Source organism: Humulus lupulus, chromosome 8, assembly GCF_963169125.1.
Source record: "Humulus lupulus chromosome 8, drHumLupu1.1, whole genome shotgun sequence".
NCBI lineage: Eukaryota > Viridiplantae > Streptophyta > Magnoliopsida > Rosales > Cannabaceae > Humulus > Humulus lupulus.
The window spans coordinates 9,641,493-9,663,001 of record NC_084800.1 but is presented as its reverse complement, the minus strand read 5'-3'; the positions used below and the strand labels follow the sequence as shown (position 1 = coordinate 9,663,001).

Below are 21,509 nucleotides of genomic sequence, written 5' to 3'. Positions count from 1 at the left end.
TTTTAGTTGGACCTAATAATTGATTAGAAACATATTAATTCTAATTTTTGGATTAATTTTCAATGGTAATTTTAGAATTAATGGAAAATTTATAAACTATGGTTTGTTGATTATTTTTATAATTTGGCGAACTTTAGTTGGTTTATTGATTATTTTGATAATTTGGAAAACCTAAGTTGATATTTTTTTCAAAAAGAATAAAATACTAAAATATTTAATAATGAGTTTTAAAAAATTTCAATTCGATCTCCACCGTTGATTTAACAAGGTTAGATTTCAGTGGGGCCTCATGGTGCTTTGATTTCGTCTCCCTACGGAAGGTGTTCACTGGACTTCTTAACATGGTTAAATTTCTTAGGATAGATGGTTATAGATGGACTTTCTATAAACTCATCCCTACGGCGACTTTAGGAATTAAGTCTATAATAATCGAAACCGTGGGTCAAACTCATAAAGTAAGAAATATTTGTGACTCTCGCCTACCGGGACACATGAGTTTCCGTTACTTTGATCGGATGGAATAGGTAGTTAATAAAAGTCTATGACGTTTTATTAATTGAGATGTTTCTCTATTTAACTACGTGAATATTTGTGACTCTCGCCTACCGGGACACATGGGTTCATGGCTAGCTAAAGTACCTAAGAAATAGAAGATAAGTGTTTTAGTATTTTGCTTATCTCAAAACATTTTGTATGTTATGTTATTTCTAAAATATTTAATGAATAAATGTTTGTCAAGCAATGCGTTGATTTCTACTTAGTTGATAATAGAAGCTCTAGGCTTCCCACCTCATACTCTCTCTGATCTCTAAAATGTTACTCTATGGTGAGAACCTCACGAAATGTTTGTCCAACATCAACATAGTGTTGATTTTAGACAACATCGAGTTCGTGATAATCAAAGATATTCTTATTTTTCCCATGCAACGATCACCAAATCCTTCAAAGAGGAATGTTGATGGTAATTCGAACAAATGAAAGAATGCTAATACTACTAAACAAGCTCAAGGAGAAGTTGCTTTGAGCTTCTTCTTCAAAGAGCAAAGAGGAAGAAATTCATACAAAAATAACAAGAAGTCAACTGGTAAGGCACAAAATGCTGTAAAGCATCTTGGAGCAAGGCCTGATTGTAAGTACACAAAAAGGGGAGTGTTTCCAACTGCAAGGAGACTGGGAATCGGAACAAGATTGCCCGGAACTCAAGGCATATGAAACCCAAAATAATTAAATTTGTCTTGGATGCATGTGATTTTAGAGGATGATACTTCGGTTTTGGATTGCTGAATCACAATCTACTAACACATGCATGTACCTTTTTACACTTTTAGCATTGGGAAAGCCATGAAGGATAAAAAGCCACGGCTTGGTATCCATCAAGGGTTGTTCGTATCAAACAAGGCAAAAGGATAAGCTTGAATGAATTTTGGAAATAAATATATTGTTTTAAGACAATGTTTATTTTATTCCAATTTTCAATGGAAATTTTAATTTAAGTTTTTCTTATTACATCAAGAACAATTTGTAGTTACTTTCACAAGTAATAAAATCCTATTTCTTTAAATGGATGTGAATTGTGGGGTGGATGTATGAAAAACATGCTATACCTATTGCAACTAGACGAACCCTATGTTATAAATAATGAGTTGTTTAAGACAGCTAATTCTAGGACTGTTAAACGACAAAAGGTCAATAACGTTAGAAATGATGTACCTTTGGCATTTTCACTTTGGTCATATTTGTTATGATAGGATTCAAAGACTAACAAAGGCTGGGCCTTTGAGGGAACTCACCTAGGGTGACCTGCTTGTTTGTGAATCTAGTCTCGAGGGCAGAATGACAAAGCATCCATTCTTTGTGATAGGAGAAAGGGCCAAAGAACCACTAGGGCTAGTATGTTCAAATGTCTGGGGATATATGAATGTTCAAGCGAGGGGTGGTTATGAGTATTTCATCACCTTCATCGACGATTGCTCTAGAGACTCATGTAAGTACCTAAAGCATAGGAAATCTGCGAATTTGTTAAGAAGTTCAAATAATTCATTGCTATGGCTTTAAAACCAAATTAGGTAAAACGTTAAAGATCTTGTGATCTGATAGGGGTGGAGGATATTTGAATAATCAGAACCAAGATCATTTCGTTGAGCTTGAAGATTTGTCTAAAACAATTGCCCCAAGGAATCCGCAACAGAACAATGTTGATGAGCGGTGTGAATCACACGTTTATGAAAATGTGTGTTCTATGATAAGCTATTAAACTCTATCAACTTCTTACCTAGATCTATTCTGGAGACATACTACATAGACCGCATGTGATATTTTTTTTTAAATGTTGTGTCGTCTCAAAAGCTATCTCCAAGACACCGTTAGAATTATGAAATGGTCGTGAACTTGGTTTACGTCATTATGGAATTCGGTAGTGTCATGTTCTTGTCATGAGGAAAAAGGTAGAAAGCTAGAACAATGAGCTGAGGGTTTGCTTTTTTGATGGCTATTCTAAAGGTACTCAGGGTGGTCTGTTTCATAGTCCAGTAGACAAGAAAGTGTTTGGCTCTACAAATGCTACTTTTCTGGATAACGACTACATAATGAATTTCAAGTCTCATAGAAAAATAGAATTAGATGGAAAAACGATAAACTATTGTTCCATCCTTACCGACGCAAGTCGATGAAAACAAGGTACATTTAGAAACCCCTAATCCAAGTCAAAAAGTTACGATGCCTCATCATAGTGGGAGGATTTCTCGGAACCCGGTACCTATGATATGGATAGTGAAACCCACAAGTTGGTTGGGGACACAAGTAACAATGATTTGTTGGCCTTTAAATAGGCAATGGGTACGTCTGAAAGGGATTTTTGACTCGAAGCCAAGTACCAGGTAATAAAGTCTAAGTACTCTTAATTTGTCTGATATCTTGTAGATGTGCCATTGGACTTTAGGCCCATGGGGTGCAAGAGGATCTATAAGAAGAAGAGAGGAGCTGATAGAAAGGTCGAGACATTAAAGGCTAGACTCATGGCAGAGAGAGAAATTTGACTTAGAGAAAACTTTTTCTCCAGTAGCCATGTTAAAATTCATTAAGTATACTCTTATCCATAGCCACAACTCTTGATTAAGAGATAAGGTAAATGGACATCAAAGAAGCATTTTTAATTGCTATCTTGATGAGACAATTAACATGCATCAATCAGAAGGATTTAAAGTAGTTGGACAAGAAATTCGGCAAGCTGAGTAAGTCAATCTATGGACTTAAACAAGCTTCACGCTCCTGGAACTTAAGGTTAAATGGAAACATTAAGACTTGAGTTTTTGAACAAAATGTAGTTGATCATTGTGTTTGACAACTTAGGGAAAAAGACATTGTGGTGTTTTGAATCCTTTATGTAGATGATATCTTATTCATTGGAAACAATGTCAAGAAATTATCAAACATAAAGAACTGGCTAGAAACAAAATTCCATATTTCGTTGTAGCAAGTCGTGTTCTTGGTATCCAGAACATCAGGGAAATAAATAACTAAACTTTAGCTCTAACTCAAGCAACCTACTTTAGTGAGGTGCTTGGTCATTACTTTGTAACAAATTTCGAGAAATGATGTTTAGTATCTTGACATAGAATTTATTTTTCTAAGCAGCAGTCTCCACAGACTCCTCAAGAGAAAGAAAAGATGTAATGAATTCCTTATGCATTTGAAATTAGAAGTCTAATGCATGCTATGTTGTGTGTTGTGATCGAAGATCTTCTATGCAGTGGGAGTGGTGAGCAAGTGTCAGTAAAACCTTGGAAATAAACAATAGATGGAAGTCGGTATCTTTGATGGACTAGAGACTATATGCTAGTCTTTTTAGGTGGATCTTTGTACCTGTTAGGCTACACATATTCAAATTTTAGACTGATGTTGATGACAAGAAGTCTACTTCTGAAAATGTGTTTACTCTTGGGGGTGGAGCTATGATTTGGAGAAGCGTTAAGCTATCTTCCATTTTAGAATCCACTTTGGAGGCTGAGTACATAGCTGCGTCTATGGCGGCTAAGGAAATAGTTTGGCTAAGGAAGTTCTATACGGAACTCAGTGTTATTCCAAAAATGGATAAACCACTCATTTTGTCTAGTGACAGTAATGAGGCAATAACGAATTCTAAAGAACCTCGAAGCTACAAAAAAGCAAAGCATATAGAGAGAAAGTACCACATTATCGAGGATGTGTGGCGAAGGTGTGAAGTGAAGGTGATGAAGATAGCATTGTAAGGCAATCTTTCATATCCCTTTACAAAGATATGAGCAGAAAACATAATTGTGAAGCATGTAGAATGCATGGTTTTGAGAAACATGTCCCATTTGTTTTAAAAGGGCAAGTGGGAGTTTGTTGGGTTTTATGCCCTTATAAAACCATATCGGACATGTAGCACGATTTCATATTATCAATAAAAGTAGTAGAAATCATTTAGTTTGACAACCGTGTTGCTTGCTTGTTTTAATACATGATTATTGAAATAATACAAACATTTATAAAATCCCGAACATATGGATAGTTACAATTATAGTGACTAGGTCACAGTGGATTATAGTTGTAATTATATGTTCAAAAAAACGAGTCCTAAGATTAGATCAGTGCATTGGATTTTCACTGATTAGGCAATCTACGATATGATCTACTTACACATTCAGGGTGTGGTGTCTTGTCCAAGGCATCGACCAAGTAGATAAGATCAGATGTATTTAGTTACATCGGACTAGGACCGATATTGATTATTGATTGATAAATAAGTATCGTTGTTATCAAATCTAATCAATGTCACAACGTTGACCATATGTTAAGTCGATCTTAATTCTGAGTGATAATATTCTGCTAATTATATTATTTAAATCTTTTGACTTATTCGTGACCAGCTTACCCTACGGTCTAGCCCATACTTACATCTTGGAGATTTATTAGTGTAATTGAGTGGGAGTATTATTCATAGATACGAAATCTATAACTTCTGTATGAGAAGTGAAAAGATGATTTCCTTAATTGCATTGTTCAAAATGTTAAATGATTGAGATCTCATTTCTGTGATTAAGTTCACGGAAATATCATTTATAAGGAACTTAGTGGGAGTTAAGGATAAAATACTGATGAAGGGTAAAACGATAATTTGCACCCAGCTCGTTAGTAAGTCATCGATAGAGGATTGACTGATTGTAATGGTTATAACAATGGATAACGTATTTATGATTTTGAAAATACGTTCTATGAATTCAAGAGTTCAATTCCGAGTCTATAGTGGAGTCATGGAGAATTAATAAGGTAGTGAAATTATTCGTAAATAAATTTACGGTAACTTGTTGGAGCTTGATTTCATGGATCCATGGTCCCCGCATCACCTTTGAGTAAATCATCTAGAATGTCTCAATTAATTGATTTAATTATCAATTAGGATTTTTAAAGTTGACTAGGTCAATTTTGGAAAATTTATAGAGATATGAGATTTAGAGAATAAAAGAGAATCTTTGGGTAAATTTATTAATATTGATAAATTGGTATCAATATAGATAAATAATATTAAATCAAGTTTCAAATTATAATTAGTTAATTTGAATAAGGATTTAATTAATTAATTAAAAAAAATAAAATGTTTTGAATTTAGGCCCAGTTGGGATTTAAATTCAAAACAAAGAGATTGGGCCCAAGTCCTTTTATGGCAGCCCAAGGCATTTATTTTTGTTTATTATTTTTAATTAATTTAAATTTAAATAAATCCCATTAAGTTGCCTATATAAGGAATATGATATCTAGGGTTTTCATAAGAAAGCAAGTCAGTCTCAGTTGATTTGGGTAAGTGAAAACCTAGACACTCTAATCCTTTCTTAGCCACAATCTCTTCTTCTTTTCTAGATCTCTATCTCATGTGTTGAGAACCAGCCCACACTAGTTCTAGGTTGATCAAAGGCTTGGTGAGGAAGACTGTGTTGCTAATCTTGTTCAATCTCTTGATAATACTCAGCTGCAGAAAGGAATCAAGGGTTAGAGAGATTGAAGGATGGAGATGTTCTAGTTCCGCTGCGTAATGTAAGTTTTTACTTTACTTTGTATTTGTATCAATTTCATAGGAGCATGTTCTAGGAATTTGCATGTTTGTTTGATAATATGTAAATTGCATGAAAATAAATAAAGATCCTGCAATGAGTTTTTCTAACACTAACCTTCTCGGGGGTGCCTATAGCGCTTGGTCCAGGTATCACATAGAGGCGGGGGCTATCCTCCCTTTACATCCTTTCTATCAGGGGGTGGCCAACTATTTTGGTGTCTCCCACTTTCAAATTACTCCAAATGGATACAGAATGCTGGCCGCACTCTATATCCTGTATAAACTTAAAAAATGGCCATAACCTACCCCTCATGAGGTTAATTTCCTCTTTGACCTTAAGTCCAACCCTCAACAATACAGGACGGGCTTCTTCCATCTATGTCACCAGGAAACTAGCCGAACTTTCCTGAGTGATACTACCCATATTTCCAACGTGGGGCAGTACAGTAGGGAGTACTTCCTCACACCGGACATGACTACAAACAACCTGGCCTTTGCTCGTGGAGGTAAATGCTTTTTTCACTGGTCGCTACTTCTCCTTAACAAATTCTCCTGAACCTTTCTAAAGTATATTTATGCCTTTCAGGACCATGGTTACGTCCGAGCCCAACACCAGATATGGTGTTGAGGTCCAACGCACTGGCCAGGATGGCAGACACAGAAAAAAGCGTCAAGTCCCTGGTCACCGATGAAAATCTGAGGCTATCTGGCCTCCTGGCTCCTCGCCATGAAACAAGAGGACATGTGGTAGCTGATGCCACGGCCGAGGGGGATCCCGAGCAGCAACCCCCGGCGTCTTCTCCCCAAAGGAGGCCAACGAGGGTTACGATCAGGGAACCCACTGGCGTCCCTTCAGCAGAGAGGCCTTCTGGGCCCCAAGGCAAGGGGAACACAGAAGGCAACAGAGTCTGTCATAGACCTAGATGAATCCTCAGATGAAAATGGTACAGTTATTTTGCTTTTAAATAGCTTGCCAATTCCCTGTCACTTGTTTGACGGGGATGACAATTTTACATATACTCCAAATCTAGGGCCAGACTTCTTCGTGCCAGATAGTGAGTGTATGACTAATAGAGTCAGTAGTATAACGACCAGTAGTTGTAGCTCGAGTATTAAACTTTGTGACCTATTTTCTGTTTTACCAAGAGCTTTCATTCGCCTTTATCTTATCATCTGTATATTTTTCTTTGTACGCAGAGATGGCCACTCCCAACGTTTTCGACTTGTACCAGGCTGAAGAGGAGGTAGAAGTCCCCCTGGTTCGGCGAAAGACATCTAGGAGGCATAATGGCAAATCAAGCCAAGGACCTCCAGCCAAGAAGGGTCGAATAGAAGATCCTTCCAAGGATGTGCCAACGGGGCAAGCTTCTGCTCAGCCTTCTGCTCCTACTGAGAAGGAAGCTGCCCCTGCTGCCAATCCTCCGCCTGTGGCCCGAAGGGAGCACACTCTGCGAGCAGAACTTCCCGGGGAAAAGCTCTCGAACCGCTCCCTACGATCAGCTAAGGATCGCCTTGCTCATATCTTGAAGCATGACCGTTGCAGGGAGGCAATGGCTGAAGCTGAGGGCATGGGAGTTGACCAGATCCTCAACAAGGCCCTTAACGAAATGGCCAGCGTAAGTATTTTTTCTCTTGAATTTTACTTCTCCTTTTTGTAATGTAGTCTAACTTTTATTTTCCTAACTACAGGCCATGCTGACAGTAACTGTTGCTCGCACCCGTGCTCTTGCCATCATCGATCAGGCTCGGGCCAAGGCCGTCGAGGAGTTCCAATTGAAAGCTTCAGGCTGCAGAAGCCAGGCATGTTGGGGAGTTGGAGGTGGTCACCCAGCAGAAGGATGCAGCGGTGGCAAAGCTGGCAGAGGCTGAGTCTTCTAAGGCAGATATGAAGAAGCTGAGGGATGAATACTAGTATTCCAGCCGAGTCCAATATCGTGAAGTCAAGAGGCTCAAGGAGGAGCTCCTAGATAAGGACAAGGCCATAGCTGTTCTTGAGAGCCAAGTAAAGCAGCTGAAGCTCATTAATGCCAAAGATCTGGAAAGGTATAAGAACGCGACGCTTCGGTGTTTCTACGAATTTTGGAGACACAACCGGGGTGCCAACTTTAACTACCTTCCATAGGATGCCAGGAACGCTGAGCTGGCCCGCTGTACTGCTCGATTGGCTGCAGAAGAAGAAAGAGCAAGGATCCCCGCTTCCCCAAGCATCCAGCCGGTCGCGGTCGAAGAGGAAGGAGGAGTTGCTGATGATGCTGCCAACCAGAATTTTGAGTAAGACCCTCCTGCTCCTTAAACTTATTTTTATTTCTGTTTGATTACACAACCCACGGGTCGTGATGTAAAGACTAAGATTTTTTATATTTAAATTTGCTGCATGGGCAGCAAACTTTCCGTTTACTTTGAACAATTACATCCAAGCAGTACTGCTTGCGGTGTAAAAGAATGCCATTTGATATTACAATATTTTCTTTTTATTATAACATCTGTTCACATGACCGAACTTAGCATAGTACTTTGACTCGACTTAACAAAATATAAATTTTGAAAAGTACTCTAAGTACTGTAGCATGCTTTCACTCATTTTGTTCATGTGTTTACATACCCTTTGGTATGCTTGCTATCGATGTACCTTATGTGCCCCCCAAGTGATCGAGGAGCTTTAGGTCCTTGGTCACTTGCCTTGACCACGACCTGTGCGAACATTGCTGCTCGGTAGGAAACGTAACACTTATAATACAGCAAAACAACACACGTAATGAACAAATACTTGTAAAATAAATTTACAAAGGTTGGCAAGAATGACTGGCTGCGCACAGTCCCTTATAATCTCGTATTAAAAATGGACTAATCATGTCTTTACGAGTGATCTTAGAAAAGATCTTACACTTATAAGCGATTGGCCATACAACGTGGCTAACCCTTTTTCGAAACTTGTAAAAAGTAAAAATTAATACAAGTGAATCCTTTAAAAAGGACTGTTTATTAGTAGTACTTGTGCAGGTGTTCACCGTTCCAATAGCGTGGAACAAGATCTCCATTTAAGTGTGCAAGTTTGTAGGTGCCCGGATGAAGGACTTCTTCAATCTGGTAAGGTCATTCCCAGTTTGGTCTGAGTACTCCAGCAGTGGGGTCGCGGGTGTTTAAGAAAACTCGTCGTAGCACTAGGTCACCGATGTTGAATTTCCTTTCTTTTACTTTTGAGTTAAAATACCAGGCGACCTTTTGCTGGTACGCAGCAACTCGGAGTTGGGCTCTTTCTCGTATCTCCTCAATTGAGTCTAGGGACTCCATCATTAGTTGGCTATTCTGGCCCTGGTCGTATGTAATGTGTCGATGTGAGGGGGGATCCAATTCGACGGGCAACATAGCTTCATACCCGTATGCCAAGGAAAACGGAGTGTGACCTATTGTTGTTCGATGAGAAGTTCTATACGACTAAAGTACTTTAGGCAGCTGTTCTGGCCATGCTCCTTTAGCGTCTTCAAGTCTTTTCTTCAAGGTGTCCTTAAGCATTTTATTCACTGCTTCGACCTGCCCGTTCGCTTGTGGATGCACGACTGAAGAAAAGCTTTTGATAATCCCGTGTCTTTCGCAGAAGTCGGTGAATAGGTCACTGTCAAATTGGGTGCCATTGTCTGAGACAATTTTTCGAGGCAAACCATATCGGCAAACAATGTTCTTGATGACAAAGTCAAGAACTTTCTTGGTCGTTATGGTAGCGAGCGGTTCAACTTCGGTCCATTTGGTGAAGTAGTCGACTGCTACAACTGCGTACTTCACTCCGCCTTTTCCCGTTGGCAGGGACCCAATCAAGTCTATTCCCCATACTGCAAAAGGCCAAGGACTTTGCATCTGTTTTAATTCGTTTGGAGCTACGTGCGGGATTTTTGAAAATCTTTGACACTTATCGCACTTTCGCACAAACTCCATTGAATCTTCGTTCATAGTCGGCCAGAAATAGCCTTGCCTTAGAATCTTTTTTGCCAAACTTTTCCCCCTAGCGTGATCTCCACAGAAGCCTTCATGCACTTCCTTCATTAGCTCCTTAGCTTTCTCTAGTGTAACACATCTGAGCAATGGCATGGAATATCCTCTTCGGTATAGAACACCATCGACCAGTATGTACCTAGCAGCCTGCCTTTGAAGAGTTTTGGCTTTGTTTTTATCTGCTGGTAGTACACAATTTGTCAGATACTCCAAGTAAGGTGCCATCCATGTATCTTCCATTCGGATTTCCATACTGGTTTCATTTGCTCGTATGCTTGGCTCACTCAATCTTTCCACTGGCACAATATTCAAAATGTCAGCATCTTTCGTGCTTGCGAGTTTGGCTAAGGCATCTGTGTTCGAATTTTGATCCCGCGGTATTTGCTGGAGGGTAAACTTCTTGAACTAGGCCAATAAATCTTTAGTTTTGTTCAAGTAGGCCACCATTTTTAGGCCTCGCGCTTGATATTCCCCTAGAACTTGATTCACTATCAGCTGTGAATCACTGTAAATATCCAGCATCTTTATACTCCTGTCTTTTGCCATTATTAATCCAGCGAGGAGTGCTTCGTATTCAGCTTCATTATTTGAGGCGGTGAAGTCGAACCTAATGGTGCAATGAACCGATGCCCTTCTGGCGTTATCAAGATTACTCCTGCTCATGCGTGAGATTCGTTTGACAACCCATCTGTGAATAACTTCCACGAAGGAGCTTCATCTTGAGGCTCAGGCGCACTGGGTCTTTCGCACTGCTCGCTGTTCGGGAGTTCGGTGAACTCTGCAATAAGATCAGCCAAGGCTTGTCCTTTTACTGCTGCTCGCGGTGAATATGTAATATCAAACTGCCCCAGTTCGACTGCCCATTTTAATAAACGCCCAGCCGCCTTTGGTTTTTGGAGGACTTGCCGAAGGGGATGGTCAGTTAAGATTGTAATGGGATGGGCTTGGAAGTAAGGACGTATCTTCCTTGAGGCCAAGATTAAACAGTATGCTAACCTCTCGATGGGAGGATACCTCAGTTCTGCTCCGATCAGCCTCTTGCTTACATAGTAAACCGCTTTTTGTACGCCTTCTTCCTCTCGTACTAGTACCGCACTAGCAGCAACTTCAGTGATCGCCAGGTAAATGAACAAAGTTTCTCCTTCGATAGGCATTGATAAAATAGGAGGCTGTGCCATATGGGCTTTCAAGGCCTGAAAAGCTTGCTCGCAGTCTCCTGTCCATTCAAACTTCTTGTAGCCCCTAAGTAGATTAAAGAAAGGGACGCATTTATCCGTTGACTTGGAAATAAATATACTTAGGGCTGCAATTCTTCCAGTTAAACTTTGTACATCTTTGATCTTCTCAGGCGATTTTATGTCGATCAGGGCTTTTATCTTGTCGGGGTTGGCCTCGATTCCTCTTGAATTAACAATGAACCCCAAAAATTTCCCTGATCCAACTCCGAAGGAACATTTGAGAGGATTTAGTTTCATCTGGTACTTGTTCAATACATCGAAACACTCTTGCAAATCCTTCACATGTCCTTCTGCCTTTTTCGACTTTACCAGCATGTTGTCCACGTACACCTCCATGTTTACGTCGATCAATTCTTTAAACATGCGATTAACCAATCGCTGGTAAGTCGCACCTGCGTTTTTCAATCCGAAGGGCATTACTTTATAACAGTATAATCTCGTATCAGTCTGAAAGCTGATGTGATCCTCGTCAGGGGGATGCATGCTAATCTGATTGTAGCCTGAGTATGCATCCATGAAGGAGAGGATCTCGTGTCCTGCAGTAGCATCGACCAACTGGTCGATCCTTGGGAGTGGGAAGCAATCCTTCGGGCAGGCTTTATTGAGGTCTGTAAAATCCACACAGGTTCGCCATTTGTCGTTCAACTTAGGAACCAGTACAGGATTAGAGACCCACGATGGATAAAACGCCACCCTGATGAACCCATTCTCCTTTAATCTCTCAACTTCTTCCTTTAAGGCTCTCGACCAATCCTTATCGAGCAGCCTTCTTCTCTGTTGCACGGGCGAAAAACTCTTGTCTATGTTCAGGACATGGCTGATAACTGCAGGATCTATCCCAGCCATGTCTTTGTGCGACCAGGCAAAGACTTCCTGGTTTTTCCGCAAAAACTCCACCAGTGCGTGCTTCGTGGTTGGTTCCAAGTTTTTCTCGACCTTCACGACTCTGGTCGGGTCTTTCTCGCCAAGTTGGACCTCTTCCAGGTCCTCGACGGGTCTAACGTTTTCTTCAAAATCCCCAAAGCGAGGATCTAAATCTCTATCCCCACTTTGGGCAACACCCTATTTGGTGATTTCATCACCAGATTGGGCTTGTGTATCAATTACAATCTGCAACCTATCTGGGGGAATGCTCTTTGACATTCCCTTCTTCGCCTTCGTGACTGAGGCGTTGTAGCACTCCCTAGCCTCCCTCTGGTTTCCCAACACACATTCTACCCCTGCGTCCGTTGGGAATTTTATGGCTAAGTGCCACATAGAGGTAACGGCCCGTAGATCAACCAATATAGGCCTCCCAATGACGGCATTGTACGTCGAAGGACAATTGACTACTATTGTAATGCCCTGGCTACCCCAGAACAGTTACGGTGAACGGTGGACCGGAAATTTGACTAGTTACTTGAGTCCTTTGGTCAAAAACGTGCTCTAAGTGTAGTTAACAGGTTAAGGTATAAAACCAATAAAAAGGAAATGGAGATTTTATTACAAACTGCTCTGCAGAGCTAAACAAAACATTTACAAGTGGTTCTCAGTACAAAATGGTCATTACAGTTTTAAATTTACAGTCCCGCCGACCTAAGCGGCAAAAGTAGGGTAAACCCCCTAGTTCCTCTGAGAACACCTTGACCGTGGTGGTCAAGCGGCCGCATATGTACACACCACCACATCAGCTCTCCACTCAAGGCTAGGTGAGCTTTTCTTTCCCTTTACCTGCACCACATAGCACCCATGAGCCAAAGCCCAGCAAGAAAACATAACACTTCTCATAAACATTATCAAATGATTATCATTATAATCATACTGAACATAAAGCTTTCAACAAGCAAATGAACATCACATGATTTTAGCGGGAGAGTGGCTGCTAGGTAAGCCACTAGCCTCCAAGCTCTCTTTTCTAGCGGGAGAGTGGCTGCTAGGTAAGCCACTAGCTTCCAGGCTCTCTTTTCTAGCGGGAGAGTGGCTGCTAGGTAAGCCACCAGCCTCCAAGCTCTGTTTGTTCATCGACCCTCAGGGTCGGTCAGGCATTAATGCTCCTTGAGTCATTCAATGCTAATAGTCGATTAGGTCTAATCTCCATTGGCTTGCGTGAACCACGCTAAGTCCATCCTTGACTAATAAGTCAGCGCTAAGTGACCAGTGCCCAGTATCACCGCCGAACTTGACTAATAAGTCGCAGCTTCACAGCTGACACTAACACCTTTGCCAATTCTGACTGACAATTCAGTGCAACGTGACCAGTGCCCAGTACCACTGCCGAACCTGACTAATCAGTCACAGCTTCATAGTTGATACTAGCACCTTTGCCAAACCTGACTAATTAGTCAGTGCTATGCACAAGCGAACAACATATGCTAAGCATTCCATGTTCAATCCATGTCCATATTACACAATCAACATGCCTGACAAATATCCATGCATGTCGCACTTGGGGTGCAGTTTTCTTACCTCAGGTTCCGAGCTAGAACAAATACAAGAGTGACCCTGAGAATGATCGACCTTTTGGTCCCTTAGCGGTTACCTGGTCATAACCAAATTATGGGATTCCATCAATAAAATGAATAATAAAAGGTTCCCAAACCAAAACCTAACCTCCGGGACCTCAAACACTACTCAACCGGGTAGTAGGTTCAACCCCGAGGCCTTAGGCTTGAATCCCCATGCTAAAAAGCTAATTCTGGCCAAAAATGCCTTAAGGGCTGTAACACCCTCACTTATTTTAGTTAAAACCATATTTGAGGTGTTACGTTTTAAAACTATATCATAATTTATTTCTGCGGAAGTCTGGACATGTTTTTTTTTTTTTTTTTTTTTTTTAACTTGAAAACTTATTTCACATTATTTACATTAAACATAAAGTGTGTCTCAAACATATTATACATAAGTATTAAATAACCCAATTTATTTTCAAAACATAACTTCACACTTTATTACAAACATCTCACTGATAACTGAAATAACCCACAAAAAGGTCGATGTGTTCATATGTACAAATCAGGGTCAGGACCATGCTTCAGTTCTCCTCATATCATTCACATATTTCTTTCTCTACCTGCAACACAAGACAACTGTGAGCCTAAAGCTCAGTAAGCAAAGTAATGCATGCAATGCTAATGATTACCCAATATCAATGGTCATACACAACTTCTTTTTAAATTTTGGGCCCCTTAATATTGTGCACACTGTTTGAATTGGTCAATGCTTGCAGGGCTTGTTACACATACAATATAAAATCCCATGGGTTCTCCTCCGGCTAGCCTTCACCACAGTAGGGCACATTAAAAACCTTATTCCATCGTTGCCCCGTCAGGCTCAAGAGTTAAGGCGGCCACACACTGTGGTGTCAATACATATAACAATAACTCATATGGAGGAGAATAAAAACGGAAATATGGCAAACAATATAATTGGTTCACTAAACCTAGCCCAAATTATTGGGCAGCCACTATAAGCCTACTATAGGCATCCGTTTACACTTATTAACACTTTCATTTGCCTTTTCAAAACAGTGGCACTGAACTTAAACTTCTTATTACAACTTTCTTTTATGTTGCACAAAACTTGCAAAGGCATTATATAATTAATCATCATAATATCATGCATGGTCTTATATCATATAATAATTTACCATATCACTATTATGCCATGCATACAAATTTATGATGAAGTGTCACTGTATGTTAATACCACTTACTCACAAAATATTCATATAATGCATACTTTCACATAACACGTAATTCTTGTGTTGCAGTTGAGTACTTTACTTACCTTTTGTCCACAATATATTTCACCGTGTAACAAGTGATGTCTTAGGTGTTGATATGCTTATCCTGACAATGGCATGGATTTCTCATCACAATGAAGGCAGTAAGACATTGAAATATCATTTAAAAATACCCATAAAACATCATATCAACTTTCATACCCAAAACATGCCTAAAACGCCTTAAACCACCTAGATCGAGCATTAGATTTATCTTAGACATTTGGGGAAATTTTGACAGAGTTTCCCCTTAATTTTAGCTATCCTCAAATATCAAAATCCACCAATAATCAACATCAATTAACCTGCCATAACCATATATCCCAAATACCAACATGATTCATCATAAAGTTATCATATACCGATTTTGATAAAATTCTTATCTCCTAGATCATCATCCAAATTAAATGAGTCTCCACATCTATTAAAACATTTATAAACATATATACTCTCTTATAAACTCAATCAAATAACCAAAAATCATCTTGTACTCCAAGAACCCCAAAAACCTCATAAAACACAAAATTTCACTTACCGAGCAACTTTTCGGCGAAAACAATCTCTTCAAGCTTTTCTAAACCTCAAACCACTTGGAAACCCCAAGAAATATCTTAAAAAGGATAAAACACCATATATAAGCTTTCAGAAAAATTCAAAAACATAGTTTAACTTCCAAGTACAAGAACTTACCATAAAAAGGCTAGAACTAAGCTTAATCTACTTCTTTGGCTTTGCTTTCACTTGGATCTCCTTAGAATTTCTTCAAACCAGCCAAGAAATGGTTTTTGGTTTTCTTTTCTCTCTGTTTTTCAGAATAATGGTCGTGCAAAGTGATAAGGTTTGATGAAAATTCCTTATTTTCAATGATTTAGCCTTATTGTCAAAAGTTGACACCTTTCATCTCATCATTTCACCTTTTGACTTATGAAAACCTTATCACTTCAATAATTTCGACTTAATCATCTGCTAGGCCTATTATCCTTATGTGTAAAACACTCACACCAAACCTTAGGTCCATATGACTTCATACCCAATAGTTATGCTTACCCGATCGAGCGTAGCGCACTTATGCTAAGCTCGTTTTGACTTTGCATCCATACCACTGATTATGTATACCTCCCATCAAGAATTGATCTAATGGTTCTAAAACCATTTTTACATCATCAATGAGACCTTAATCCTACCTCGATTACATTTGGTAAATCCATAAATACTCAATTTTACACCGAAATACTAGTAATCGACATTGTACTATTTTCCACTACTTAACCTATTTTGCCTTCTATATCTCACTTTCAACACTTAATTCCATGCCTTGTCCATATTTTTCATACTTTCTTATATCTTGAGCACATCAAACACCCATAAAAGACAACTCAAATGCCACAAGGTTAATAATATTGAGCATACATATAGACATCACATACACAACTTTTATACTTATACATGATAACACTTATAAGAATATGCACATGCTCAAATTATACATATTGTATGATATGTAATGCAATGCAATCATGTGATTATTGGCTATATATATCAAAATAATGTGGGTGCTACAAGGGCCGCAGCCCTCCTTGGCCATGCCGCGGCCCTCCCCTCAAATAGAGGCGCCTAAACCCAGCAGCCCCCAAGGGCCGCGGCTCACCCTGACCATGCCGCGGCGCAACACCCAGTTCAGCCAAAACCCCTGTTTTTCTTCCCCTACGATTTCTCTTGGAACCAACCCTTCAAACCCAATTTAAACACCACCCAAACCTCTTTCAAATACCCATTTAAACCTCCAAACATCACCCATAACTCTCCCCCATCATAACCCAAGTAAAACACCACAAGAACTCCCCTTGATTCCAATTTTCCACACCAAAATCAAGAGCTGAAATCCATGAACGAAAACAGAGCAAAACCAGTAAAGCAATGGATAAAACTCACCTCAAATTCGAAACCAAACCCCCTTCAATGGCTGAGCTATGTCTACAACCTCAACCTCCAAATTCCCTAGCTTAATTCCACACCTTGAGCTCAAAGACTCCAAAGAAGAAACAAGGAAAATGAAGGAAAGAGAAGGTACAGGAAGGAGAAGAAGGGAACTCTGTTTTGGGTTCTGTTTTACAGCCATCTATACATCATATATATCCAAATCACAAATGACCATTATACCCCTAGGTCTTTAAAGGTTTCTAAAGCCAACTCAAGGGTAATTTTGACACTTTCCACCTACACCGTTAATGATAATTAACGCTTCCCAATTCTCGCTAATCTCAATATTCTCAAACACCAATATTTCACATCCTGTTACCCTTTAATCCCCGGTAACACTCTAATCATTAAAAGCACCCCGAGACTCACCCCGAGCCCCGAGCTTAAGCCCGTTATGACCAAACCGATATTTAACATTCCTTGATCGTCTCATGCCAAATAGCTCGAACAAACCCACATTATAATGTGGTCTCAAATTATATCACTAACATGCGAACAAATAATCAATTTACCCTCAACGGGCCAAATTACCATCACACCCCTGTGGATAAAAATATGGACTCACATGCATGCATGCATTTCACATCATATCATAATATAATCAACATATACATGCATTTTATCAATTAATAACATAATTAAGCAAGTATGGCCCTCCCGGCCTACTATTCACGCCGTTAAACACAACGGAGAATTTGGGGCATTACAACTATCCCCTCTTTACTGAAATTTTGTCCCCGAAATTTTCCTGAACAGCTCAGGATACTGACTCTGCATATTCGACTCCAGCTCCCAGGTCGCCTCCTCGACCTTGCTGTTCCTCCACAATACCTTAACCAAAGGTATTGTCTTATTCCTGAGGACCTTGTCATTTCTATCAAGTATCTGGACTGGCTGCTCCTCAAAGGAGAGATCTGGCTCAAGCTCCAGATCTTCATAACTCAGAATATGGCCCACATCAGACACATATCTCCGAAGAGCTGATACATGGAACACATTATGCACAGCAGACAACGCCGGAGGCAAAGCCAATCTGTAAGCCACTTGACCAATCCTCTCCAGGATCTCAAATGGACCTAAATATCTAGGACTCAGCTTGCCTTTCTTCCCAAACCTTCTCACCCCTTTCCATGGTGAGACTCTGAGGAAAACATAGTCTCCTACCTGGAACTCCACGTTCCTGCGCTTGGGATCTGCATAGCTCTTCTGTCTGCTCTGAGAAGCAAGCATTCTAGCTCTAATCTTCTCTATAGCCTCACTGGTCCTCTGAACTGCATCAGGACCTAAGTATCTCCTTTCTCCTGTCTCATCCCAATGGATGGGAGATCTGCACTTCCTACCATATAGCATCTCATAAGGTGCTACTCCAATGGTAGATTGGTAACTGTTGTTGTAGGAGAATTCTATCAAAGGCAGATACTTACTCCAAGAACACTCTGGTTTGCGTCATGGGCAATTGCGTCACATATCAAACTGACGCAAAAAATCAATTGTGTCAGTTATAAACTGACGCAAATAGCCTTTTTTGTTGTAGTGTGTGTTTAAATTTTTAATATTCCTATATTACCCCTTATTTATTGATTTATTTGATTTTTAATTGTTTATAATTTTTAAATAATTTAAATATATTTTCAGATTTCATACAATAAAATAAATATTTGATTAAAACTTTAAAATAAATTTAATAAATAAAATTATTTTAAAATATATTTAATGAATTAAAATCTTATTAATTAACTTTAAATAAACCTAAAACTTTAATTTAATTAACAAATCAATCCAACTTGAAAAAAAAAAAAAAATTAGTGAGAATTGGAGGGTGGGGAACTGAAATGGTGAGGGTGAGAATGGGTGAAATATGAGTTGTTTTTTTTTTCATTAATTAAATTAAAAGTCAGGTTTATTTAAAGTTAATTAATAATATTTTTAATTATTTTATTAATTTTTAATTTCATTTTTTAATTAATTAAATTTCTTTTTAAATTATGAAAATTATTTTAAAGTTTTAATCAAATATTTATTTTATTTTATGAATTCTGAAAATATATTTAAATCATTTAAAAAATAAATAAAACAATTGAAAATCAAATAAATCAATAAAATAAGGGTGAGATTGGGATGGTAGGGAACTGAGATGGTGATGGTGAGATTGGGAGAAATATGACTATTTTTTTCATTAATTAAATTAAAATTTAGGTTTATTTAAAGTTAATTAATAAGATTTTATTTGTGTTGACGCCGTTTTTCGTCAAACAGTGAAAGAATAGCACAAAAACAATAATAGATAATGGCCAAATACAATAAAACAAAACAAACACACGATTTTTACGTGGTTCAGCAGTTAAATCTGCCTAGTCCACGAGTCTCTGTTATTAATCTCAAGATTATCTCTGAAAATTCTCAAACATGAATTCTTCAGAGTTTTCTCTCAAGGATCAGAATTTCGGTCCTCTACAATGGCGCATGGCTTCTCTATTTATAGAGAAGGATGCAGAATACTATCCCACATATTTTGGGTAGTTACTCTTTTTGTGAATAAAATAAATGGCTTTAAATGCCTATAATCAGATATAAAAGGAAACGTCCCTGAAGACCAGGAAACACATAACTGATCAAATAATATCCCACGATTCTAGGGGATTTACATTAATAAATGAGGATTACATCTCATATTTATAATACTTGTAGATATTCAATGTGGTTATTGCGTATCTCTAAGGCTTTAGTCTCCCAGGTTTCCTGTCACCTTTGGAGCTTGAGACATCTTCCGAGGTCACCCAATCTGTTCGAGATCGTATGCGCGCCGAGCTCGGGAACCCTAATCCGAAGTTGTCTCCGAAGATGAATGTGTTCCCGGGGCTATCTTTCGAGATCATGAACTCTTCGAGGTCACCATACTCGAGATCGTCCATATCCTGCAAGCTCGGCATATGATCCTGGAGCTTGCTTCCAACCTTATGAGTCTACTTATTTGCGAATCCAACTTTCGAGGTCATAATTAACATGGCTTGAAATCTGGGTATAACATTTTGCCCCCTCAAAAGTATTTGTTCGAATCCTAAGAGAAGGAAACTTTTGAACTACTTTCCCTGAGAACTGTACCGTCACACCTTTGAAAATGGACACGCGTCAGCTGGGTATTGCTCACTTTTGGTACTCGAGTGCCTTGGAAACACGCCCACGATCGTCCGTCTGACAACTTTTCGGCGCCTTCTTGTCATTGATCCCCATCCGTTCGATCTAGTGAGGATTTCACTCGACGCTCCTGATTAATTCCTTTTCCCCACTTATATATACAAGACCCCACTCTTCATCTTCTTCTTCACTTTTACCTTCATTCGCCATAAGCAAAAAAGAAAAACAAACTCAGAGACCTCTTTGCAAAATTCCTATTCTGTGCATGTTTTCTCGACCAAAGAAGCAAAGGAATCCTGGTATGTTCGAGTCAGTGAGTTCTTTCCTGCAACCTCTTCTTCGATCGACAATCTCTCTGCAATCGCCATTACTGTGTAAGTATGCCATTTTTTTTATTTAAACTGTTCTTGCTGTGTATCTGTTTATACTGGTTTGCATCCACGATAGGAAGTTTTAACACGACAGGCTTTCATGCCTTTTAGACTTTCATTCTGGATTTTTGTCTCTGGTTTATACCCAGTTTTGACGTTTGAATGTGGTTCCCATTTTCTGGGTTTTGAAATTTTTAGGCAACGTTTCTTGTGCACTAAGCTTTCGGATAAAAACGTGGGTCTTGATAAATGCACGAAACCCAAAGACGTCTTTCCTGGTTAACCGCCACTCTTCTTTCCCTTGAATTTCGGGATTTTCAAAAAATCATCCACGTTCCTTTTCTTTTTCGTGGACTACACGCCCCTGACTCTTCAATAAGGATCTTAGTATTTAGTGTCTCATTCCTAAATTTCCGAGCTCATTCCATTGAGCTCGTAATTCTTGCATGCATGGCCCTCACCATATTTTCTTTCTCGTTAGATGTCACAGAATCTGGAAAGATGGTGGGGGTCATTGCTGGCAATCCCTTACGAGCCAAAATCTCCGAGCCCAGAATCTCTCTTCGCCCGGAACCAACGCCGGATAAGAGAGTACGAGCTTGCACGCGAGCAGGAATACATTCGAGCCCACTATCGCCGCCAGATAGACGAGGTTATTGAAAAGAAGAGAAGAATTCTTCGGGAGGCCCTCTATCCGGAGCTCAATTCAGGACCTAGGCCAATCCCCCTCGACCCTGCGTTAAGAGTTACTGTTGCATATCGTCCAGGGGAACTCCAGTTTTCCTTAATGGGGGAACCTTCCTCCTCACAGCCGAGGAGAGAGATGTTCGAGGCCGAGCTCTACTGGAGCACGGTTACCACAACCAGCCAAATATCTGAAATACTGGCCTTCCATGGCCTTCATTTGTCAGGCACCTTGAAGTGTCGAGCTCCGACTGGTCAAGAACGGAGCTGTTTCGCTCCTGGCG

General features: G+C 39.5%; 1 long non-coding RNA gene and 1 pseudogene across 2 annotated transcripts; one reads left to right on the top strand and one right to left on the bottom strand.

The window, feature by feature from the left end:
* LOC133794991 (IQ domain-containing protein IQM4-like) overlaps window positions 1-8,008 on the top strand; it is a 35,813-nt pseudogene extending 27,805 nt beyond the window's left edge.
* Window positions 8,009-14,092: 6,084 nt separating this feature from the next.
* LOC133794493 (uncharacterized) lies at window positions 14,093-15,862 on the bottom strand. Of its 2 annotated transcripts, XR_009875247.1 has the most exons (4): window positions 15,746-15,862; window positions 15,591-15,665; window positions 15,061-15,122; window positions 14,093-14,344 (listed from the first exon to the last, which is right to left on the bottom strand). It is a non-coding gene; the product is annotated as an uncharacterized LOC133794493 (long non-coding RNA). The 2 variants fall into 2 exon arrangements; XR_009875246.1 differs by having other exon boundaries at window positions 15,591-15,862.
* Between the last annotated feature and the right edge of the window lie 5,647 nt (window positions 15,863-21,509).